A 27,273-nucleotide genomic window follows, 5' to 3' on the forward strand; every position below is an offset into this window, starting at 1 on the left:
TTGTGCAGATACAAGGCACGCCTAGAGAAAAGCATTTCTTCCTACCCTGCACTGTGAGAAATGACATCTGTAAAAAGAAGGCAAGCACGCACAGGGAGAAAGAGCTTCTGTGGTCCTTCGTCCTCCTGAAAGAGGTACTGTCTTAGAGATCGACTAGGAAGAATGAGAAAAGAAGGTCTTAAATTGTCTCAGGCTTCCTGCTTCACTTAGGAAAAACCCATTCAAATTTTAGAATTTAAATAATTAAGAGCTCACATTTGGTTGGGAGGAAAAGAAAAAGTTCGTTGTGGCAAAGAGTATCTTTGGGTTCAGTTCAGGATTTGTTGCTGGTAGGTCCACGTTTCTCTCATTTTTTAAAAAGAGATTAAGAAAACACATTATGGTCAATTTCAAAGATTTATCTTTCTGTGGGCACAAAGAGCAGAATAGGTTTCACAAACAGACTCCAGACTGCCCTATAACTTTTGTGAGAAAAAAAAGTGTGTTTTCAAAAGGGAAGAAAATATACAACAATTAACAAATGACAAATTATGAACTTCTAAAGTTGTAATTCTGCATACTTTTTTTAAGCATTTACATACAAACAATTTCAGCCCATTATAGTTACCGGTGCTCCTACCACCAATGTAATTTATACCTCTTCCCTTTGAAAATAAAAATAAATACTTTTGCCATCAATTCCGACAGTGACAAATATAACTGAAAATAACTTGCATTAATTGGTATTCCTCTTTCCATTCAGTGGAACATAGTAAAACAGATAGCTCAGTTAATTTTCACCTTTGCAAGCATACCTGTACCTCACATGTATGTAAACATTTATGAAATTTAGACAGTAGCACACACTTTCCTATGTACTCTGAGCTTAGATTAGAAATAACGTCATTATTAATGACAGGTATGTCTAGTAGGCTTCATACTCTATTTTGCTATACCTTTTCAATTGTCATTAGATGATTAACACTAAATCATTTCTTCAGCAAGATCTTCTGAAAGTGGAAAACAACCATATTTACTATATTTGCAGTTATGAAGCAGCCATATGCTAAGAAAATGTCTCTTCTATTTCTGTGTTCTATTTTGAGCAAATGCTCAATTGATATAGGGGCCATTAGGTATGAAGCTATAATAGAGTCTTGTATTAAAATACCCCCAATGCATCAAGATGAGTTTATATCCTAATGTTTGAAATACGGAAAGACTGGCAGGATAAAATCCATCCAAAAAGGCTTCCAAGGTCATTCTGGTATCAGGTTAACATTTGCCAAGTCTTTTAAAGTGCGGGCATTTCAGAGAGCATCTTGTCAATCTTTGTTGCCGTACCTTTTGAAGAGACAGCATGCACTGGAAATAAAAACAGTTCCTTCAGGAGCAATGCAGCAGCTTAACACAAAGCATTCTTCTCAAAGTTATTTTCTGGTGCAACACCAAGTCATTCAGTGAGGTCCTTCTTCTTCTAAAACAGCCACAGGATATTCTTCCTGCAAATTCCTAATTTCACTTATCACAAAAGAGTCCTCTTGTTACCGGAATAAGGTAATCTTCTCACCTACATGCACTCTTATCAGCTGCTAGGCTGGGCTGCTTGGTTCAGAAGTCCGATTTACTGGGATGCAGCTAGCAGGATGCTGTCGGCATATTCTTCAGTCTCTCAGTATCACTGTCTCCACCTGAGCCCGGCCCCTGCTGCTCCTTCCCATCCTGAGCTGATGCAGAACTCACCATGAGAAAGGTGACTCGGTCCTACTGCCCCAATCAACAGCACAGCCAATGGCTACTGCAGCTGAAACTGTCACTAGGTAACAGTTGCCAGGCACATGCAGGCTCACAGACTTACTCTGCGAGCTCCGATCAAGACTGACAAAAGAAGACAATAGAACTGACCGATCCCTACAATATATTCACGGCATCGGAGAACTTCCAGAGGTTTTCTCCTTACCTCGTGTGAAAGGATTATTTCCTAAGGACAGGACAGACTGAAAACCTGGTATACACCTTTAAACCCCGTGAAGAAAGGACCTCAAGGTACTATGACACCAAAAAGTCAGCAGTAATCTAGCACTCACTGGCAGAAAAAACTTATTAATTATTAAAAATCAGCCCACTCTCCACAAACTCAAGTGATATGGCTACCAGCTTTGCTTTCTAAATTAGATGGCTATATTTTGATTGGTCCAGGATAAAATTCCTTTACTAACCTCTCCAATCCCTGCCACACCTACACAAAATTGCTGAGCTCAGTGGTATCGAGCTATATCAACAAAGTACTGGAATCAACACCACTACATTCGAATCTCTCCAGGGAAATACTGAAGTTCCAATATGATCTAAGAAGACTATCGGTATTAGAATCAATAGAAAGATGGTTTAGTTCACGTTTTGTCCCAATGTGGGAAAAAAATAAGGTCAAAGAAATTTGTCCTAGAGTGATTGAGCTACATATACCAAAGTTAGAAGAAAGCTTAAATAATGTGGCTTACTGTAGAAAACTATTAAGTACTTTTAACGTATTTCTTACAGAATAAGTACTTTTTTTAAAAGTAACTTAGGACAAATTTAAAATTAATTCAGAATTAAATTGGGGAAATTACGATGCAAACTGAAGATAGCATTCATTGTGTGCATGCATTATGCTATGAGCTTTATCTACATAGTTTTTCTCTATGAAAACCTTACATCCAGATCAAGTAGGTACCAGCAACATCTTTTTCCAAATGAAGAAAGTAGGTACTACCAGAGTCGGTAAGTACAACTTCCCTACTGTTACCAAGTGTGAAGCTGCAAATTAAAACAGGTCAAAACTGTCATTTCTAACAATGCATGATAAAACCCACCCCCCTCTCCTTTCTCTTGATGGCTGCCAGTAAGGTAACATCTTAGAAGAATTACTTCAGATTTCATAAAAATAATTTTTAAAAACTATAAATCTCAATTCTTTCTTTTATGTTACACTGCCTTTTAAGATGAGGTCATTGCTAAAATTTTTGGAGGCTTAGATGAAATATATAATAGCAAGTACATTTCTCGTTATCAGATATAAGCTAGAATAACAGTTTTCAAAGAATACCATGGTTATATTTAAAAGAAAAATATTTTTAACACAAAAGAACCTAGAAAGTCCTATTTCACTGGAAGCATTTTGACATTTTTAAGAAAAGATGTATTCATGTATTTATTTAAAGGCACAGCGAGAGAGCGCGAGCGCGCTGTCTTCCATCCACTGGCTCACTCCCCAAACGGCAAAGCCAGGCGCCCAGAACTCCATCCTGGACTCCTCTGTGGGTGGCAGGCACTCTGGCCCTTGGGCTCAGCAGAAAGCTGGATCAGCAGCAGGGCAGCCGACTCAGATATGGGATGCTGGCATCACAAGTGGCGGCTTGATGCACCGCGCCACAATGTCAGTATTGCATTTCTACTTTCAGAGATACCTAAAAGCATGTACATCAAATAAGACTGCATCAAACATTCTCTAGTACAGTAATAAATATTGAAAATAAATTTATACTTTATATTCATAAATGTAGACAGTTTCTATATTCCATTTAAAGTCAAGTAAATATTACACTTTACCATGAAAACATTGAAAAACTAAAGTATATCAACTACTATAGCCACCTCAAGTTGCCAAAATATAAACAAATCATTTTAAAAGTATAGTCTTAGAGGCTGGCACTGTGGTGTAGTGAGCTAAGCCTCCACCTGCAGTGCCAGCATACCATATGGGCACCAGTTCCTGTCTCAGCTGCTCCTCTTCTAATCCAGCTCTCTGCTATGGCCTGGGAAAGCAATGCAAGATGGCCCAAGTCCTTGGGTCCCTGCATCCACATCCACATGGGAGACCTACTGCTAGCCATTGAGGCCACTGGGGGAGTGAACCAATAGACAGAACTTTCTCTCTGTCTCTCCAACTCTCTGTAACTCTCTGCCTCTCAAATCGTCTTTAAAAAATGCATAGTCTTTACATACTTCTAACATTTATTTAATTATTTTTTACTTATGGAAAGAGAATGAGAGAGATCCTCCTCGCTTCCTCTGGTTCACTCCCTCCCCAGATGCTGGCAACTTCCAGGTCTGGGCCAGGATGAAGCCAGAAGCCAGGAACTCCATCTAGTTCTCTCACATGGCTGCAGGGGCCCGAGCACTTAAAGCTGTTAGCTGCTGCCTCCCAGGGTGCATCAGCAGGAAGCCGGATCAGAAGCAGAGTAGCCAGGATGGCTCCCCAAGCAGCACTTAACCTGCTGCGCCTCATCTGACCCTTCATGTGCTTTTATTTTATTTTTATTTTTTTGACAGGCAGAGTTCAACAGTGAGAGAGAGAGAGAAAGGACTTCCTTCCGTTGGTTCACCCCCCAAAATGGCTGCTACGGCTGGCACTGTGCCGGTCCGAAGCCAGGAGCCAGGTGCAGGGGCCCAGGTGAGCCATGGCGCCGGCCCTTCCCTTCATGTGCTTTTAAAACAGTTCTGAAGCCCATTATTTCCAGATTACTGATCCAATCCAAAAAAAAAAAAAAAAAAAATCTCATTTAAGGAAATTCAAATATTGGATTGTTTGAGCTGGCCATGCTTATTTCCAAAAGTAATCCCTGGCAAGGACGGGAAACTAAAAGCACTGTGAATAATCCACAATGACACATGCTTCTACAGGGTTATGCCAACACGAGACAAGTCTGAGAAGCAGTGCCTGTGACCCACTGAGTCTCCTTCAGCTTCAGGAGGTCTGGCAAGGTCATTTTCTTCTCAGCAACTGACTCTCCTAGCCTCTTGAGTGCTTTTCTATCCTTTCTCTCTGTGCTGACTCCAATCAGAACTAATTTATAATGTGAGGATCTAGTAACAAAGAGGCACTAATATCATGTTGACTTAGCTTATTATATAAAGCATTCTTTGCTTTTATAATAGGCATCATTCTCTTCATTTTAGGGGTCATCGGCTGTTTTATTACTGCCATTCTTTTTATAATCATCATTGACTATCGCTCCTTTCAACTGATGAATTCTAATTGTGAAATATCTAAGAGTAATTATTTGGAATTATTTCACAATTACTTCTAACAACTAAAACTGTGTAACTTTATTAGGTGATAAATCACAGGCATCTGATTTTTTTATTTATACCTTAGATGAGGAGTTTTATATATTCTTTCATATGTGTCAGTTACTTCAGTATTAAAAAATATCCAGCCAATTCAAATTACTTAATAGACCTAACAGCAAAGCAAGCCGGACAACAGGCATCAATAGAGAAACAGGACAACAGGCACTTGGGGTCAGCATTGTAGCACAGTGGGTTAAGCCACTGCCTGCAATGCCAGCATCCCATATGGACACTGGCTCAGGTTCCCGGGCTGTTTCATTGGTGATACAATTCCCTGAAAATGGCACCTTGGAAAGCAGTGGAAAATGGCCCAAATACTTGGGCCCCTGCCAGCCACATGGAAGACCTGGATGAAGCTCACGGCTCCTGGCTTTGACCCAGCCTAGCCCAGCCCTGGTCATTGTAGCCATTTGGGGAATGAACCAGCAGATGGAATACCTATGACTCTGTCTTTCCATTCCTCCCTCCCCCTCTCTCTGTAACTCTGCCTTTCAAATAAAAAAAATCTTTAAAAAAATGAATATTTAAAATAGGATAAATTAGTAGGCAATGACCATCAAAATGAACTATATAAGTAAATACAAGAGCACTTCAAAAAGTTTTTAAGAAGCTGGAATTGAAAGTTTATTTTCGGCCGGCGTCGTGGCTCAATAGGCTAATCCCTCCGCCTGCGGCGTCGGCACACTGGGTTCTAGTCCCGGTCGGGGCGCCGGATTCTGTCCCAGTTGCCCCTCTTCCAGGCCAGCTCTCTGCTGTGGCCCGGGAATGCGGTGGAGGATGGCCCAAGTGCCAGGAGGAGCACCTGGCTCCTGCCTTCAGATCAGCGCAATGCGTTGGCTGCAGGGTGAACCAATGGCAAAAGGAAGACCTTTCTCTCTGTCTCTCTCTCGCACTGTCCACTCTGCTTGTCAAAAAAAAAAAAAAAAAAAAAAAAAAAAAGTTTATTTTCAGGGCAGGCACCGTAGCCCTGAAATCCTCCACCTGAGTTACTGGCATCCCATATGGGCACCAGGTTCTAGTCCCATCTGCTCCTCTTCCAGTCCAGCTCTCTGCTGTGGCCTGGGAAGGCAGTGGAGGATGGCCCAAGTGCTTGGGTCCCTGCGCCTGTGTGGGAGACCAGGAAGAGGCACCTGGCTCCTGGGTTTGGATTGGCGTAGCTCCAGCCATAGCGGCCATTTGGGGAGTGAACCAATGGATGGAAGACCTTTCTCTCTGTCTTTCTCTCTCATTGTCTATAACTCTACCTGTCAAATAAATAAATTAAAAATCTTTAAAAAAGTTCATTTTCATGCAATAAATTCTGAAATCTGTGCAGTTTTTTCCATAACATGCATTTTCCACAAGCTTTTTGAAAATCATTCCCACTGTCACAAAAAGTAACAGGATAGAGGCTAATATAAAAGCTGTGTCTTTTTTTTTTTTTTTTTTTTTTTTTTGACAGGCAGAGTGGACAGTGAGAGAGAGACAGAGAGAGAGAAAGGTCTTCCTTTTGCCATGGGTTCACCCTCCAATGGCTGCCGCGGTAGCGCGCTGCGGCCGGCGCACCGCGCTGATCCGATGGCAGGAGCCAGGTGCTTCTCCTGGTCTCCCATGCGGGTGCAGGGCCCAAGCACTTGGGCCATCCTCCACTGCACTCCCTGGTCACAGCAGAGAGCTGGCCTGGAAGAGGGGCAACCGGGACAGGATCGGTGCCCCGAATGGGACTAGAACCTGGTGTGCCGGCGCCACAAGGCGGAGGACTAGCCTAGTGAGCCGTGGCGCCGGCCTTAAGATACTTTTGAAAGGTACCAAAAGGTGCATGCATTCAGAATGTATCTATCAGGCCGATGCTGTGGCTTAACAGGCTAATCCTCCGCCTTGCAGCGCCGGCACACCGGGTTCTAGTCCCGGTCGGGGCGCTGGATTCTATCCCGGTTGCCCCTCTTCCAGGCCAGCTCTCTGCTATGGCCCGGGAAGGCAGTGGAGGATGGCCCAAGTCCTTGGGCCCTGCACCCACATGGGAGACCAGGAGAAGCACCTGGCTTCGGATCAGCATGATGCGCCGGCCGCAGCGGCCATTGGAGGGTGAACCAGCGGCAAAAAGGAAGACCTTTCTTTCTGTCTCTCTCTCTCTCTCACTATCCACTCTGCCTGTCAAAAAAAAAAAAAAAAAAAAAAAAAAAAAAGTATCTATCTCCTCAACTTCTCTCTCTCCTCCACTAACTTTTCTCCATCTCCACCGTCATCACCAAGGCAAGCCAGCATCATCTTGTGCTGTAGTGGCTTTCCAATCTGTTCCTTCTTCAGTTGCTGCTGGCCTCTCTCAATCCATTACCACAAAAAACAGCCTTTCCAAAGTGCAAATGAGACCAACTACTTCCCTCGTCAAAATGTTTACATGCTTTTATCCTTACGATACAGTCTGTAAGGCCCTGTAAAAGCTGGTCTCCATGTATCTCCCCAGCCATTTCCAGTCTACGTATTTAGGACTATGAACCACTTCACCTCTCCCCACCTCATTTCCCTCAATTCCTAGTCGCACACATACCGGTTATGGTCCTTACTGCCTCGGGATACTTGTATGTCTGCTTACTACATGTCTCAGCTGCTTCACTTTACGTGTGTCTGCTTACTATGCCATCACACTTGTTTTATCTAATTCAGATGCAATCTTAAGTCTGGGTTCAAATACCACTTCCTGTGCGAAACCTCCCCTGAGTTCCCATAGGGAACCGAACCAGATCCCACAGGCATTAGAGCTTATAGTTACTCATTTCAGTCTGTCTTCATAACTAGACTGCAAGTCCCCTGAGAGAAACAACATCTGTTTTGTTTACCATTACATGTCAAGCTGCCTATTCTACAGTGGTGGGCACAGACAGAGGGGTCAAGTAAGTGTTTAACATAACTTTAATGTACAGCATATAAAACAGCTTATACGATAAATGAGAGGAAAGAGCCACTTTTTGTGAAGCACGGAATACACAAAGCTATCTGCAATCCCTTGGATGACATACAAGCTTCCTAAGAACAAGCTAGAAAACACATAATCAAGTTGTATGTGTCCAGGGGAAGGGAGGATCAACCTGCTAATATATTTGAAGTAGGAGCAGTATCATATATAACATCAATTCAATATGAATACTTGGTTAGTGCTTTGAAAAAATATATATAACAACTGGTGGTGATTATTTAATTACTTAAAGACTGCCAAAAGAAGTACGAATGCATTTCCAAAGACTACGGAAAGTATTCTTTCCTGGTGTAAGTACTGGGAGACAAATAACCCTCTGAAATGACATATATCACAATCTACTAACTTGTTGATTTCTCAAGGACAGAAAAAAAGTTTATGCTGTTCACTTCAAATTGCTTAAATTATTAACTATTCGGAAGAATTAACAAAAGGTAAGTTAAAGGCACTCCAGAAGAAAACTTCTCCAGCCAGGTAAAGACACTCTGTGAGAAAAACTACGTCTAGTGGAATATTTAATGGAGAAAGAGTAAATGCTTTCTCCCTAAGACTGAGTACAAGACAAGGAAGTCTATTCTTATCACTTCTAAGTACCCTGTACTGCAATTCACAACCAGTGTAAGAGGCAACAAAGAGAAATCAATCCATATATGAAAAGGAAGACATGACTATATACCTGGTACTTAAACAAGAGCCTATTAAAACTGCTAAGCAGGGACCAGCGCTGTGGCATAGAATGGTAGGCCTCTGCGTGAGCACCAGCATCCCATATGGGTGCTGGTTTGGGTCTCAGCTGCTTCACTTCCAATCCAGCTCCCTACTAGTGTGCCTAGAATGGCAGAGGAGGATGGCCCAAGTGCTTGGGCCCCTGCACCCAAGTGAGAGACCCAGATGAAGCTCCTGGTTCCTGGCTTCAGCCTGGCCCAGCCCCAGCCATCGCAGCCACTGTGGGAATGAACCAGCAGATGGAAGATCGATCTCTCTCTTTCTCTCTCTCTAACTCTGCCTTTCAAATAAATAAATCTTAAAAAAACTGATAAATATTTTCAGAATATAATGTCAATATGCAAATATCATTGCTATATATTTGCAACAATTCATAGGAAATGAATTCTTAAAATAGTAAACCATTTACTATAACCTTTAAAAACAAGAAAACAAGGTTACACTTAATTAGACATGTGTTAGACCTCTATACTAACAAATGATAAAATGTTATTGAGAAAAATTAAAATGTTCTTAGACAATGGAGAAATATACCACAGTTATAGAATAGCAACATTAAAATCCAGGCAGATGTTTGTAGAACAAGTTGCTGATCTGGGAGTCTGTATGTAAAGACAAAAGATTGAGGATAGCTAAAACAATCCTTTCAAAAGAAAAAATAGAAGTTGGAAGACTGTCACAACATGATTTAAAGACTCAAAGTTGGCAAAAAGCTAGACAAATAGATGAGTGAAAAGAATAGAGTCACAACATAAACCTACACTTATGTAGTCAATTGAGTTTCGGCAAAAACTCTCAAAACAAGTCAACAGGAATGGGAAACCTTCTTAGTAAATGACCCCCAAAAGCTATGAATATCTACCTGGAAAAAAATGAGCTTATAACTTCCTTCTCCAATACACAAAAACTTAGTTGAGATGGATCATAAAAGTAAAGTTAAAAATTACAACTATAAATATATAATTTTTAAAAGAAAACATTCTAGACTAAGAATATCCTCATGACATAAGACAGACAAATATTTCTTAGGATAACAGAAGCAGTAACTGTAAAAGAAAATTTTAATAAATCATACTAAAAATAAAAATTCTGCTCATCATTCCCTGCACAAGGAAGATACACACACAGCTATCAAGAAAACTAAAAAGTCCTCGGCAGCAGCGATCATCAGGAAAAGCTCACAACGAGATACCAACATGAAGGCACTTCAAAAAGTCTTAGTGGGACAGACATTTGGCCTATAGGTTTAGACGCTGGTTAAGACTCACATCCCACATGGAAATACTTGAGGTTCAATATTCAGCTCCTGATCCAAGTAACTGGATCCCAGTCACCCATGTAGACCACCCGGATTGCATTCCTAGGTCTTATTTTCAGCCCTGGCCCAGTGCCAGTTGTGGGAAGTCTTTAGGGACTGAATCAGCAGATGAGAGCTCTATCTCAATGTTTCCCTGCATTTCTTTTAATAAAACCACTGTCTGAACATGATCAAGAAAATCCTGTGATGAGCAACATATAATATATATATAAATAAGCCTCAGTAACATGAACCCTACATCTCAGAGATCAAGGGATTTTTTACAATTTTGTTTTACTCTAACAAATTTCACATCTAAATCTTTAAATGTTGCACCTCTGCCTTCCTCATGTTTTTAGATTTAATATTTAATTATTTGAAAAGCAGAATTATGGAGAGACAGACAGGCAATCAGAGAGACTGATCTTCCATTTACTGGTTCATTTCCCAAATGGCTGCAGCGGCAGGAGCTGGGCCAGCCTGAAGTCAAGAGCCAGGAACTTCATCCAGGTCTCCTGCATGGGTGGCAGGGGCCCAAGTTCTTGGACCATCTTCTGCCTTGCCAGGCATATCAGCAGGGAGCTGGATCTGAAGCGAAGCAGCCAAGACTCACACCAACACTCCAATATGGGGTGCTGGTCTCCCAAGCTGTGGTTTAACCCACTGAGCCACAATGCTGGTCCCCTTTTACCATCTTAAGCCAAGAATTCTGAACATAATTTAAAATTTTCTTGGTAGGCTGGTAACATCACAGTTAATGACAATTCAAACATTATCTTTTTTTTTTTTTATTTGACAGATAGAGTTATAGACAGTGAGAGAGAGAGAGAGAAAGGTTTTCCTTCCATTGGTTCACCCCTCAAATGACCACTATGGCCGGAGCTACACCAATCCGAAGCCAGGAGCCAGGTGCTTCCTCCTGGTCTCCCACATGGGTGCAGAGGCCCAAGCACTTGGGCCATCCTCCACTGCCTTCCCAGGCCAAAGCAGAGAGCTGGACTGGAAGAGGAGCAACCGGGACTAGAACCCAGTGCCCATTAAACATTATCTTCTGAAACAATCACCTTTGCAGCTGTTACATTTAATATACATGCATCAGGGTTCTTCAAAACGTTCACAGAAAATGTGTAGTAAGAAAAAACTATGCATGGAGTTCAGAATTTTTTGCACCAATATCAATTTATCTTCTAATTCCATTTTGCATGATGTTTCTTAAAATACCTTTGCATACACAGATATATAAATTTAAGTCCACAAGTAACCAAGCACCTAAAATATATGTGTGTGTGTGCGCGCGCGCATAAGTCCTTATATTTTATGACTCAATTTGCACAACAAAGACAGCAGTATCCCTCCTTCCTCTTCTTATTTTCTATCTTTAATTTCCTAGAGGCTTAGGTATCAGACACTAAGCTTAGAATAATTTTTTTCTCAAGCAGTAAGTAAAAGCACTGCTCTGTAAGTACAGGGCACAGCTCAGACTAGGCTGCCAGTGATCTCTAGGTAGGTGAACTGGTAGCTGTTTCAGTAGAGCAGATGTGAAAGTGCACTTAAAAATAACTCAGAAGCGGAAATTCCAGGCGCTCTCACATCTCCCTGGCTAAGGCTGTCCATCACTCATGATCCTCACTCACTGTACAGAATAACGAATCTGGATATAAAAGTATTGAATAAAAATTCTGATTTAATGAAGTATCAAAAACTACTATCTCATAAAAGGGTTCAAAACAGCCAAATCTCTTCAATTTTTGTACAGTAAAAATAGAGAAAAGTTAAATCTTAACATACACAAAAATCTGTTCAAGTTGTACAAAAACAGAAAAGCATGATCACATTATAAATAATGAGCTCACATTACAGAAAAGAAATTGATGACATAACTTGTTTTAATTGAAAGGAATTTTTCCTTTATAAAAGAAAACAGCTTTTTTTTAAGATATCTTATTGTTATGGCAACTGAAGGACTAAAAATAATAAAGAAATATCAAAGTTGTTATAGCAACTAGAATTTTAAAAAGCTATGAAGTGTAGAATAATCAAACCTTTACTTGGCTTGAAATGCAACATCTATGACTCAGTCTTCAAAAAAAAACCTTGAAGTACTCATGCTCATGTCTTCATGAGTATTTGGAGCCCAAATTAAAAACAAAAACTTCAGTATAAATATATTTCTAATATTAGTTATATCTCTCACCATTCTGTAAAACAATGTGATTTTGACAACCCTATATATCATTGCACTCCATGAATAGTGGAAATGTTGACCCCTCAATACACACCCACTGAACCGAACTCAACTATTCGTGGTATAAACTCTGGAATTTCCAGCCTTCTGACTTGCTTCTGATCCACAGTCTTCACCATTCCGCCCAGAACACACAGGTAGATGAGATCTACTCATTGCCAAAGTACCATGTTCAAATTCATCCAATTGGAGTTCAATTAAATTAAAAAGTAACTGAAGGTCTATTAATGGCTAAGGGTTATACAAGGTTCTTGGAAACTATTCTCAGATAGAAGAAAATTCATGAAAAGTTCTGTAAGTTGTGATAAGACCTTTGCACAATTTAAACAGGGAAGTGAAATAAGAAATTTTAAATTTATACTCTCTCCATCTGAATATGAAGAAAAGTCTCTAATTTATTGCTTGCTAGTAACTAATGACCGAGGTCCCACGACAAATACACTAACATACGTTGTTAACATACCACATTTCCTCAGCGTCCATAGACGGAAGAGAATTAGCTGGAAACAGACCCCAATGTATGTCTACTCTTAACTTTCTGCTTTACTTAATCCCTGTCTCTGTCTGCTTTTCAGTTCTTTTTTTACCTGAAATCACTGATTTATCTTTTGGACTAGTAAAGGACACTTGAAATAGACTGGGCTTGGTAGAAAAGAGTGTCATGTTTTTTCTTAGACCTAAAAAAAGGGAGCTGCAGCACTTGTTAGATAAAGCCTCCTATCCTACGTACCATAGATGCTATTAACTCTGCAGAAAGCAAATGCCTTAAAAAACAGATTCCCAGTTCTTATCTACTTTACCCATAAAAAAGATCACTGGTGATAACCAATACAATTATATTGCCTTTCATTAAAACACAATAATTATTACTGAACTTTGGATGAACAATTTACAATACTTTGCTTTACTCTTAATCCATACTTAGCAGCAACATCCAACAAAATCTTATCTTTACTTTTTTTTTTTTTTTTTTTGACAGGCAGAGTGGACAGTGAGAGAGACAGAGAGAAAGATCTTCCTTTACCGTTGGTTCACCCTCCAATGGCCACTGTGGCCGGCGCACTGCGGCCAGCGCCCTGTGCTGATCCGAAGGCAGGAGCCAGGTGCTTCTGGTCTCCCATGGGGTGCAGGGCCCAAGCACTTGGGCCTCCACTGCCTTCCCGGGGCACAGCAGAGAGCTGGCCTGTAAGAGGGGCGACCGGGACAGAATCCGGCTCAGAAACACTAGAAAAAGAACCTAATATAATTATACACAGTTGTGTTAAATGCTTAGAATGTACCATCAAAATAAAACTGAATTATTCAATACTTAATTTGATCACTATATTAAGCTATATATGTAATTTTTATCCACATGAGCTTCTATGATTAATTTTATTATAGCTGATTTCTACTTGACTATGCCACACATATACAGTGCCTATGTACACATATATTTCATAACATTTCTCAAACTGGAATCTAAGAAGTCTTTGGGATGATTCTCTTTAGCTATCCAAAGCTAATTTTTAATTTTGTATTTTTATTTCTACACAAGTTCAAAAGTTTTACTAGAAGTAAATCTGACAATCCGGCTTCTACTTCACAACAAAGTGTTATTCTGCAACATTGGTTTCAATATTTGGTGAAGCATTTACCATCCTGTTAGGGCAAAGCAGTTCCTAATCTGTTGCAGGCTAAGAAAATAGACTATAAACAGATTTAAGATGCAAATGATGTATCAAGTAAAGGTCATATGACCTACCAGCACACCACACAGTGAGATTTTCCATTGGGTTGGAAAAGGGTGTTGGACAAAATGGAGTCATCCAAAGATACATGGTCTCACAAATGTGCCAAGCTCAAACAAAAACACAAAAGCGCATCATGCTGTCCAGTGTCAGGTTCAATTTCAGCAGTAGCAGCAGCAGCTTCGTTTCAGGAAGACAATATCATCCACAACATTCAATGAATATAGTAAACACACATTGTAACTGATTTCATAGTTTGCCTCAGTTTTATACTTCCTCATATTTAGATGACAGTGAAATTATACATACATCTAATTTGTTCAACACTGGGGAAAGAGGACACTGAAGGACTTTTTCCCCCTTGAAGTGGTTCCACAAACCCAAAGCTGAAAATCCTACACATACAGCTGACGCTCAGAAACTGTCTCCTGGGAAGGGTGTTTGATGCAGCGACTGCGCCCCAGCCTGGGGAGCCTGGACCCTACATTAGGGTGCAGGGTTCAATTCCTGGCTCCTCTCTCCATTCCAGCTCCGTGTTAAATGCATACCACAGGAGGCAGCCATGATGGTCCAAGTGGGTGGGTGCCTACTACCCACCCACACAGGACGCTTGGATTGAGCTCCAGATGACTGGCTTCCGCCTGCACCAGCCCCACCTGCTGTGGGCATTTGGGGAGTGAATTGGCATATGGGAGATCTCAGTCTGCTTGTCAAATAAAATAAATAAAAATGTGAAGCAAAGGATTCTGAAAGTCGTTTGATAACGGTGATTAAGTACTCTGGCAATACAAGTGATGGGGGAAACACAGCTAAAGAACATTATTTAACTAAAGTGATAAAATACTAACTTCAGGGGCAGGCACCATGGTGCAGTAGATAAATCCTCTGCCTGCAGCGCCGGCATCCCACATGGTTGCCAGTTCTAGTCCCGGCTGCCCCTCTTCCAGGCCAGCTCTCTGCTGTGGCCCGGGAAGGCAGTGGAGGATGGCCCAAGTCCTTGGGCCCTGCACCCTCATGGGAGACCAGGAAGAAGCACCTGACTCCTGGCTTCGGATGGATGGGCGCAGCTCAGGCCGTTGCGGCCATTTGGGGAATGAACTAATGGAAGACCTTTCTCTCTATCTCTCCCTCTCACTGTCTGTAACTCTTTTTTTTGGCCAGGCAGAGTTAGACAGTGAGAGAGACAGAGACAGAGAGAAAGGTCTTCCTTCCATTGGTTCACCCTCCAAATGGCCGCTACAGCCAGCACGCTGCACAGAACTGAAGCCAGGAGCCAGGTGCTTCTCCTGGTCTCCCATGGGGTGCAGGGCCCAAGCACTTGGGCCATCCTCCACTGCATTCCAGGGCCACAGCAGAGAGCTGGACTGGAAGAGAGGCAACCAGGACAGAATCCGGTGCCCCAACCTGGACTAGAACCCGGGATGCCGGCACCACAGGCAGAGGATTAGCCTAGTGAGCCGTGGTGCCAGTCATAAAATAAAATCTTTTAAAAAAAATCCTAACTTCATTTTTCAGTTCACGGTGTCCATTAAGTTCACAGAAAATATCCAATTAGAAAGCGTCATGAACAGATAGAAAAATGTTGTAAGATAATATAGTTCATAATCCTAAGATGTTAATTTAAACACACATTTGCTCCTTCACAAAAGGGGGGGGAGGAGAGAGAGAGAGAAGCAAACATTCTGATTGATGCCCTCTCCGTCACAAACTCCCACCAGGTGTCATTTCCACACTGTACTGTCAGCTGCTAGACCTGGACAGTTGGCTCACTTAACCTTTGTGTCACTGCTGGCATCTAACACATAGCGCCTCACTCATGGATACATACTACTACATTCATTTGACACAGTACCTTTTCTTTGTATGTTGACAAAGGGCTCTTTACTCAAAGATCTTATGACACTTTATAAACAGACAGTACTGATTTTATAATTGTGTTATATGGCTTACTAAACATCGTATTAAATATATAATGGAAGGTGAAATGTCAACAGAAAGGAATGACATGAAGACCTAACCTTCAGGCAACAGATAGATTAAGCAGAACATCATTAAGAGCTTGGTGCAGGGGCCTAAAACAACTCACTCTGCAGTTTAATTCACCAACCGACAGAGGTATGAAGGATGGAACATCGCCTTTACTGAGAATACCTCTCACAACTGTTATCCTTAGTGGGAAACACAGGGCCCAGCACACAGAAGGTAATATTTGCTAAATAAACCAGGAGCACTGCGGCGTGTGCCTTTCCTGCTGTCTATCAGCACAAGTGATTATTTCATGAAGCTGGAGCTCATCTAGAATAAACAGCAAGATTCTCTTAAAATATCAGAAATGGGGGTGGCTTAAATGTATGCAGAACCTAGAGGTTTTCTTTTTTTTTAAAAAAAGACATTCTTGGGCCCTGTAATAGGAGCATGAAGGAAAGGACAAATCAAGTGAATTCACCTACATGCACAAGTAAAACTTTCTTTTTACCCAGACAGCCTTCAAGTCAAGTGACTGACGTGAAGGGGCAGCATGGAGGACAGCTCCAAACACTGACCTTTTTGACAGAGATCACTTTTAAGGGACAGAAACTGTGAAAGAATAAATTTATGATGCTATTTTCAAGACAACTCTAAAAGAGAAATGAATGCTACTGGCAGAACCCAGTAAGAAAACAATCTATTGAGAAGGATTTGTAATCAGAGGAGAAAATGAGATTAAAAACTGAATGAAGGGGCTAGCGCTGTGGAGTAGTGAGTTAAGCCGCGGCCTGTGGTACCAGCAACCCCTGTGGATACTGGTTTGAGTCCCAGTTGCTTCACTTCTGATCCAGCTCCCTGCTAACATGCCTGGGAAAGCAGCAGAATATGTCCCAAGTCCTTGGACCCCTGCATCCATGTGGGAGAACCAAAAGAAGCTCCTGGCTCCTGGCTTCAGATTTGGCCCATCTCTGGCCATTGCAGCCATTTGGGAAGTAAACCAGCAGATGGAATCTCTCTCTCTCGTTCTCTCTCTCTCTCTCTCTCTCTCTCTCTCTCTCCCTGCCTTTCAAATAAATAAATATTGACTTAAAAAATATCTGAATTAGAAGGTTAAAGAAGGGGTCACCAACCATCTTGGATAATTTTTGGCCCACTAAACAATATAACACAACAGTGTTTACCATCTACTGTGCTAGGGGATAGAACGTTAAGTAAAATGAATATTCACACACATACACCTCTTCACAGATGAAACATTTTAACACAGACACCTCACAATGGCAGCTTCAACTCAGTAGCAATGACCAGCAGTGACCATAATCCAGGTTAAAGCCTGATGGGTGCTTCTGCAGCAGGGACTCACACTGCAAAAGGGTGCAATTTCCTCTTCTTCCCACTCGCTCTCTCTTACCTTTCCCTACCTATTTTGTTGCTGAAATAACCTGCAGTATGAAACAGAAGATGATACATAGCAATACAGTCATTAATTATTAAGATTTTTCCAAAAAATATAATTTTGTTTAAAAAAATTAGCTTTAAGTAGATTCTCAGCTGGATAGTTAAAAATCAGATTACTAACATGTAGCTTATAATCAAAACTGACACATGGAAAAAGGTGCTCATAAAACTCTATTCAAGGCCGGCGCCACGGCTCACTAGGCTAATCCTCTGCCTGTGGCGCCCGCACACCGGGTTCTAGTCCCGGTTGGGGCGCCGGATTCTGTTCCGGTTGCCCCTCTTCCAGTCCAGCTCTCTGCTGTGGCCCGGGAGTGCAGTGGAGGATGGCCCAACTGCTTGGGCCCTGTACCCCATGGGAGACCAGGAGAAGCACCTGGCTCCTGGCTTCAGATCAGCGCGGTGCGCCAGCCGCAGCAGCCATTGGAGGGTGAACCAACAGCAAAGGAAGACCTTTCTCTCTCTCTCTCTCTCTCACTGTCCACTCTGCCTGTTAAAAAAAAAAAAAAAAAAAAACAACAACAAAAAAACCCCTCTATTCAATATTCAATATTTTGAAGTTGATTAAGAGATAGATGAACTTCTGCATCACTTCTTTTATTATATATGAACTATTCTAGTGCTATGCCTTCTGAATAGTATCAGTACCTTACTGTTGTTAAATCAAATATACAGGAGGCCATTGGTTTGGACTGAGCTACTGCACCAGGCCCAACAGACCAAAACAAAACAGAGTCACTTATACTGAGGTTCCACATAACTAACCCAAAACTAAGCTGTTTATTTTATCTTCTTGGAAATGGGGGTCGGGGAGAATGGCCAAATCCCTAATGTCTAACGTGGCTAAAACAGGTCTGCTTGAGTCAGCACGATGAAGAAGTCCCCTCTGCTCTCAGCCTTACAAGTTAGCCCATCTGCTGCTGCCTCCCTGCTTCTGCCTTCCTCACAGCCCTTTCCTGTCCAGAAATCCAATCTCCTCTGCTCAGACCACTGGAGACCCATGATGCTTTATAGAATAAGATGCTGCCATACTCCGGAGTCACAAATAAAAGCCAATTAAGGTCTTTAAACTAAACTTGGTGCAATCTGACAGTCTTAATTCTCAGGGTTTTCAACACTTTTCCCAGGCCAAAGATAAATACTAAGATGTACTAGTGATGGAAGAGTTTCAGAAAATTTTAGGAAACCATTTATTTAAAATTTCTTTATGTCTTTATACTTGTGACTCTCATAACTCTAATTGTTTAAATGCTTACATATGTAAATAATATCTGGGTACCAAAAATGGCTGCAGAAATGTGTGGAAATCTAGTTATAGTAATGGGTTGGAATGACATTTTCCTTAATAACTCCCTTTATAAATGTACCGCCCAAGCTGAATGTCATTATGGGACTATTTATAATTTAGAGCTTTCTGTCAAGATGATTTTATGCCCTGTCATGGCACTGAGTGGGCTGGGAACAGCTGTATGCCCCAAAGGGAAATGAAATTACTGGTGTTGTTCAAGAGCAGAAGTATTAAACAGGCTGTACTTCTTACAGAACCTCAGGAGCATGGCGATGGCTAACTGATTCTAACACGCAATAAAGCCATGCCACCCAGACAATAACAATTATAATAATAAATGTGATTTAGCCAATGCTCCTTTCCTCTAAGTAGATGAACCACGCCTATGAGTATAGCTCTAATCCTTAGAACTTCTAATAACCTACAGGTATGTTAGTATTACAGTTAAGATTTTGTCTGTATACAAAATTGCTACTAGAAAATTTTCAGAAAAAAAATTAATCCAATATCCCCAGAATGTCTTTTTATCTGTAAGTTTTAATGTTGAACAAAATAGGTTTAACCAACATGAATAGAGTCAAAAGAAAATGACAGCTTTTGGCAACACGAACATGTACTGTATTTGTAGAAAACACTGGTCTATAATCCAATCAGGAATACACAATGCACACAAGACAATAAGACTGAAGTATTCACTTTTGTCTTGCTTTATTTATTCAGTTCCAAATGAATCTATTAGAATAAAACTATTAGGTTAGATCTAATTTGTTCCTTAAATTTGGGGGGATTTTCACGAGAATCCAAGTTTGTAGAGAATTCCTTTTTCTTTTCTTTAAAGATTTACTTATTTGAAAGGCAGAATTTACAAACAGATAAGGAGACACAGATCAATTGATCTTCCATTCCTTGGTCCACTCCCCAAATGGCCTCAGTGACCGTGCTGGGCCTGCCAGAAGTCAGGAGCTTCTTCCAGGTCTCCCAAGTGGGTGCAAGGGCCCAAGCATTTAGATCATAATTTTGATGCTTTCCCAAGCACATTAGCAGGCACCTGGATCCCAAGTGGAACAGTTGGGACATGAACCGGCGTCGATATGGAATGCCAGTGTAGGCGGTTTTACCCGTTGCACAACAATATTGGGCCCTGTAGAGAATTCTGAATACATTTATTCCAAATATCCTTCAGGTCTTAGGTAAATATTACTGGAAATAAGAAAGTTCTAGTCTGTTTATTCATTGGATGACAGGGAGAGCAGGTCACAACTCCCAGTCCTAAGTGCCTATCTATCTCATTTCATAAATGAGATGTTTACCATCTATAGCTGGGATGCCACACCTAGATTCCTTTTGAAGTGGAAAGCCTAGAAAACTTTGCATTACTAAGGGTGAATATTTCCAAGTATGAATACTATAAATACAGGCTGGCACACAGTCTATAGATAAAATAATTGGAAAAACCTAAGAGAGATTAAGATACACTTTGGTATCTGTTCACTTTTCAGGTTAAATCCCATTTACCACAAATGTCATTAGCAAACTGCAGCAAAAAAGCACAGCATGACAAAAATATCCCAAAGCTGTGATTTATGACCTCAAATAATACTCAGTATAGGCGGGCGCCGCGGCTCAACAGGCTAATCCTCCGCTTGCGGCACTGGCACACCGGGTTCTAGTCCCGGTCGGGGCGCCGGGTTCTGTTCCGGTTGCCCCTCTTCCAGTCCAGCTCTCTGCTGTGGCCCAGGAGTGCAGTGGAGGATGGCCCAAGTGCTTGGGCCCTGCACCCGCATGGGAGACCATGAGAAGCACCTGGCTCCTGCCATCGGATCAGCGCGGTGCGCCGGCCACAGCGGCCATTAGGGGTGAACCAACGGTAAAGAAAGACCTTTTTCTCTCTCTCTCTCACTGTCCACTCTGCCTGTCAAAAAAAATATATATATTCAGTATAAAACAGTGTCCCATACCAACTAAAATTAGCAACAGAAAGATGGTAGGAAATCCTATTATTTGCTTATTCTAGTCAACAACGACAACTAGATCTTTGTTTTAAATGTCTAATGATAATCCTGTTGTTGGCTTATTTTCATTCCACAAAAATTTGGATTCCAATTCATACTACAATTTCATAACAATGATAGGGGCTAGTATTGTGATATAGCTGTTCGTGTCCTGGCTTGTTCCATTTCTGGTCCATCTCCCTGCTACTGGATTGAGAAAAGCAGCAGAAGATGGTACAACTGTTTGGACCACTGCAAACCACATGGGATACAAAGATCAAACTCCTCGCCCCTGCCTTTGGCCTGGCCCAAACCTGGCTGCTGTGGCCATCAGAGAAGTGAACCAGCAGATGGATGATCTTTGTCTCTGTCTCTCTCTCTGTGACTATTTCAGAAAATTGATAAATAAATCTTAAAAAAATAATGCCAATAAAGTATTGATCATTTTTCACAAATGGAACATAAGTACATGCTATGAATGATATTATATACCAGGCAATAAAATATATCAAAGACTGGAATTTATTTCTTTTTTCATGGACCCAATAAGACACTTCAGGAAACAGCCTGATTTCAAGGTGATTATTGTGCTGCATAGGGTTAAAATCACTCAGCACCTTCTTCTAGCACCTGCTCATCTTCTATAAAGGCAACAAAAATCCCATGACCACACAATTTGGACTTAAAATATGGTTATGGGGGCCAGCATTGTGGCACAGTAGGTTAATCATCCACCTGCCGGACCAGCATCCCATATGGGTGCTGGTTCTAGTCTCAGCTGCTCCTCTTCCAATCCAGCTCTTTGCTTTGGCCTGGGAAAGCAATGGAAGACTGCCCAAGTGCATGGGCCCCTACACTTGTGTGGAAGACCTGGAACAATCTCCTGGCTCCTGGCTTGGGATCAGCCCAGCTCCGGCTGTTATGGCCATCTGGGGACTGAACCAGCGGATCGAAGATCTCTCTGTCTCTCCCTCTAAGTCTGTAACTCTACCTCTCAAATAAATAAATAATCTTTAAAAACACATAAAATATGGTTACCGTTAGAGTACACAAAGTTAAGCGACCATACATCAAAGTATGAAAAGTATATGATGACGGCCCGGTGCCATGGCATAGGGAGCTCAGCCTCTACCTGTGGTGCCTGTATCCCATACAAGCACCAGTTCTATTCCCGGTGGCTCCTATTCCAATCCAGCTCTCTTCTATGGCCTGGGAAAGTAGCCGAAGCCGACCCAGGTGCCTAGGTCCCTGCACTCACATGGGAGACCTGGAAGAAGCTCCAGGCTCCTGGCTTCGGATAGGTCATTGTGGCCATTTAGGGGGTGAACCAACAGATGGAAAACCTTTCTCTCTGTCTCTTTCTTTCTGTATCTGTAACTCTACCTCCTCAAGTAAGTAAATTTAAAAATCTTATAAAAATGGATATGATGGAAATGTTCCTAGGGTGGGTATTTGCCTTTAGTGATATGATGCCAGGTAAGACCCTACATCCCACAATGGTGTACGTGGATTCACTTCCCTGCTCTAACTCCTGTTTCCTGTTAGTGTAGACCCTGGGGGTAGACCTGATGGCTTAAATTACTGAATTCTTGCTGCCTATGTGGGAGACATTACTGAGTTCCTGGATTCCAGATGTGGCCCTGGCCCAGCTCTGGATATTGTGGGCATTTGGGAGTAAACCAGTGGAAGGGGGCTCTCTCATTCTTGCTCTTTTCCTCACTCTCTCTTTGCCTCTAAAATTAATTTTCAAATTCTCCTAAAAGTCAACAATAAGTGTATTTTTACAATATAATCAACAGTATTTAATAACTAAAGAAATGCACAATGATTTACATTCAAGTGAAGAAATGAAGTTTTTCATTTCACTAATTTTAAGTGCCACATAGAAATTAGAAAAGCACCAAGACTTAAAGCCATGAGCCAGTGTCTCTGCTTATCTTAAAAGGCACAAAATCTGACAGTAAGGTCCCTAAAGGTGAGCAATCTCACACCGTAACACCATAGTAAGTCTTGTTCTAGGCTATGCTACAAAAACAGCAATTTTAGAACTCTTCTTTGGTAATGAGTCAGAAAAAAGAGGATATATTCTGTATTCTTGGTAGAAACACTGATACACATTTTCCTTGAACATTCACCTAAGCCTTTCATTGAAAGTCTACCAGGGCCGGTGCCGTGGCTCAACAGGCTAATCCTCCGCCTAGCGGCGCCGGCACACTGGGTTCTAGTCCCGGTCAGGGCACCGGATTCTGTCCCGGTTGCCCCTCTTCCAGGCCAGCTCTCTGCTATGGCCCGGGAGTGCAGTGGAGGATGGCCCAAGTGCTTGGGCCCTGCACCCCATGGGAGACCAGGAGAAGCATCTGGCTCCTGGCTTCGGATCAGCGAGATGCGCCAGCTGCAGCGGCCATTGGAGGGTGAACCAACGGCAAAAGGAAGACTCTTCTCTCTCTCTCTCTCTCTCTCTCACTGTCCACTCTGCCCGTCAAAAAAAAAAAAAAAGTCTACCAGATGCTGTAAGTTCTTTCTGAAATCCTTCCGTCTTGGTCAAATGTACTCTTTTGTTCTAAACTATAACCTCTCTTTTAGAAAAAAGGGAACTTATTTCTCACATTATGTGCCTTTAGCCTATAAGTATTCCAAAATGTATGTTTTTCTATTTTTGAAGAGAAACTTTTGTTCCAAACAGATGCCATACATAAATCAAAAGTTAAATGAATACATGATCCACCTATTTAAATTACCCACAGAAATTGTTCCAAAACCAGATTTGAGGATTTAGCAAAAGATGGACCGCAGCTATTAGAGAACAGAATTCTACACCAGAAAGGCAGGAGTGGAGGAGGGAAGAGAAAGAGAGGCAGGAAGGAGAAAACAAACAAAGCAACTCTAAAAAACTTCTGAGCAGACACATACAAAAATTATTAAATATTAATATTTATAGATTTTCATCCCAAGGAATTAGCACCTAAATAGCCTTTTTGATTCAAGATTCTTTTTTTTTTATGTGCTCTTTTTTTTTTAACTTTTATTTAATGAATATAAATTTCCAGTGTACAGCTTATGGATTACAATGGCTTCCCCCTCCCATAACTTCCCTCCCACCCACAACCCTCCCCTCTCCCGCCCCCTCTCCCCTTCCATTCACATCAAGATTCATTTTCAATTCTCTTTATATACAGAAGATCAATTTAGTATAAAGATTTCAACAGTTTGCACCCACATAGAAACACAAAGTGAAACATACTGTTTGAGTACTAGTTATAGCATTAAATCACAATGTACAGCACATTAAGGACAGAGATCCCACATGAAGAGCAAGTGCACAGTGACTCCTGTTGTTGACCCAACAAATTGACACTCTAGTTTATGGCGCCAGTAACCACCCTAGGCTCTCGTCATGAGTTGCCAAGGCTATGGAAGCCTTCCAAGTTTGCCGACTCTGATCATATTTAGACAAGGTCATAAAAGACAGAGTGAGGATAGTAACCAAGGATCCTAAGAGTGGCATTTACCAGGTTTGAACAATTATACAGCATTAAGTGGGGAAGAGGACCATCAGTACACACAGGTTGGGAGTAGAGCCATTGGTGGTAGAGTAGAGGTTATGATTACAAAGGAATGAGGCCCAAGTGCACTAGACAGGGTCTAGAACAAAAGACAGAGTCATTATTAGATGTGCTAAGAAAGGTGCTGTCTAAGCTACAATTAAGTTTTCTGATTGAGAGGCAAGTAGAACCTGATAGAAGGGGCTTGATAATAATCTGGTGGGCTTTAGGCCTTGTAAGTTAAGAGACTCAGACCTATCTATCTCTTCACATGGGGTACATCCTAAGGGAGGTGTGAACCTCCTAGGGGAAGGCACTCTGTTGACTTTCATTACTTGGCTGGGCTGGGAGGAGAGATGGCCAGGTAAAGGCAGGTGGCATCTCTAACAAGAAATTGACAGTTCTGCCTGCAATGTTGCTGACCCTACTTGACCATCCCCTCAGCTGCAGTGGTCACTTTGGAAGTTGGGCTGAGTGAAGGGCTTTTCAGCTTAGAGCCAATAAGATCTGTGGCTCTGACCTGGACATCCTTCGACTCCAGGGCAGGTCCATTTCCAGTGATCCAACTCTTGGCAGAGCTGCCAGGGCTCTTCACAAGCTGACTTCTGCTGAAGCCCAGGCTTACCACATTGAAAGCCACTGCAGTGGACTGGCCTGTTGGGTCTCCTTGAGGGCTGATCACTGTACAGATCAGCCAGTAATAGGCCTGCCACCCATTGCTTCTGATGCCTAGCTTTCTTTTCCTCCTGGTTTGTGTTAAAGCAGACCAGAGGATGCAAGTCAAGGGAGTGCCCAAGTCCCAACTCTAATCTTCGGTGGCCTGAACTACAAGTCTATAGTCACAGGCATGTTCTGTAGTAGTTTTTCTAAGGTAGACAATGCCCATGAGGAAAATTATATTCTCACTTTAAAACTTTCTTTCCCTTTGGTCTGAAAGGGAGGTTTTTTCTACTTACTGTATACTTCGCTGATGGCGAAGTGTGATTCAAGACTCTTAAAACTTGTTTTTCATTTAACTTCATTTTTAACTGACATATCAAATATTACGCATTTTTATGGGCTACCATGGTGATGTTTCTATACATGTAGACACCGCGTAATATCCAATTAGGAAAAACATACCCGACGCCTCAAACACTTAACATTTCTTTACGGTAAAAGCAGATTTATTAGTTGATTCATAATCCAAAGAACGGGTACATGTCGCTTTGGAAACATTATGCAATTTATTTTGAGGTTAAGAAAAGTTTTAACCTTGGACATTTTTTAGAAAACAGTAAAGAAGAAAAAACTCCAAAGCACATCAAGAGATGTAGCCAAAATAATCATTTACAAACATGTGGCAGGCCAATTAATGGCTGCCTAACACAGTCATATGCCAATGAGGAGACAACAGACCTATCCATCACAAATGGTATTGGTTTTTGATATGAAAAGCCAGGGCTTCACATGGACACAGAAGTCAGCTTTTGGAGATCCTGGCAGCTCTGTCTGACAAGAACTGGGTCACTGGAAATGGAACTGCCCTAGGCATTCAAGGACTCCTGGGTCACAACCACAGACCCTGTTGGCTCTAAGCTGAAAAAAGCCCTCCGCTCAGTGTAGCTTCCAAAGCAACCACCCCTGTTGAGGAGCAGGCAGAACTGGAAGTTTCCTTTTGGAGATGCCACCTGCCTTCTATTCAGGCCAGGCCTTAGCCCACCTAACTGTTTCCAGGTCCCTCCTGTCAGCTTCTCTTTGCCTCTCAGTGGAAAAACGCTCATGGTTTAGACAGTTCCTTTCTTAGCTCCTCTACTAATGACTCTGTCCTTCCGTTTTAGACCTTGGAAGTTTAATCTGCTTGTTAGATTCTTCTTCTCCAGACTTGAAACAGTGAGATTCTAAATGGCCATGCACATGAAACCTTGGGTGGAAGCAGTTTCTGCAAGCAGGCACTGCATCCCCCCTCAAGAGGCCACCTCCTGCTGGAACTCTGTCTTCACTGCCGGTCTCCACCCCACCCCTACTCAGCTTGACGAAGGCTGAGGCTCCCACATCTCTTACAGAAGTTAGGGTCCATTCTTCTGGGGGAGAGAATATGAGGAGGCAGACACGTTAGTGGGCAGTCAGGGTGGTCCCAGTGGAAGCTTAGCGTGCAAAATGCTTGCTTTGTCTGGAGGGTGTCTTTAGCAAGGTCAAAAGTACCTTCCTGCCCACTCCTAGAAAGTGTCCAATCTTATCATGAGAATTTCAAGGCAGTAAAAGATTGCAAATCAGGTCTTTTGTCCCCACCTCATAACTGAATGTCAAGCTGTTAAGATTTTTTTCTTCCTCAAAATTGTTCCACTGGCCCCTTTGGGTTTTGCTTCTCTTGGAGGCCCCACTCCATGCCACTGGCGGGAGGTCTTTGACTCTAATAAATCTTGCTTTTAAATCTCAAAAAAATAAAATATCATTTACATTAATTATTTGTTGATTCAGTAGAGTACTGAGTGTTACATACACCATCAGATGTAATCGAAACACATGATGGCAAAATATTGGTGAGACAATGAGAAATATTTATATTGCATACTTTAATATTCACCTATGAAAAAGATAGTACAGTACAGAAAAATGGACGTAGAACTTTGTATTAGAGATTTCATCTATAGCTTCAGATCCTATAATTATTTATTCAACCTATACAAGTAGATCTTTGTATGTTGAATTTTTTTCATTTGAAAAAAGAGTAATACATGAATTATTTATCTCAGATGGTTATATTGAGCTTGAGCCATGGAAGATTAAATTAATGAAAAAACTTGCAAAATTATAAAGAATACTGAAAATGTTACTATTTTTGCCAACAATCAATGAAAATATCTTAATGCAAATTTTAACTGGAGAACAGTTAACTGACTTATATTTCATAGAACTTCCCCGTGGGTCTTTATTTTGCACATTAACAAAGGGGCGTATACTTATAGGTGGCCTAAATCACAGGGCTCTCATAGGATAAAATT

The 27,273-nt window shown here is 41.6% G+C and overlaps 1 protein-coding gene across 5 annotated transcripts in view; it reads right to left on the bottom strand.

Annotated features, from left to right (window-relative positions):
* Positions 1-27,273, bottom strand: part of RABGAP1L (RAB GTPase activating protein 1 like) — an 803,019-nt gene that overhangs the window by 503,896 nt on the left and 271,850 nt on the right. The window lies entirely within an intron of this gene.

This window comes from Lepus europaeus, chromosome 5 (assembly GCF_033115175.1).
Source record: "Lepus europaeus isolate LE1 chromosome 5, mLepTim1.pri, whole genome shotgun sequence".
In the NCBI taxonomy this organism is placed as follows: domain Eukaryota; kingdom Metazoa; phylum Chordata; class Mammalia; order Lagomorpha; family Leporidae; genus Lepus; species Lepus europaeus.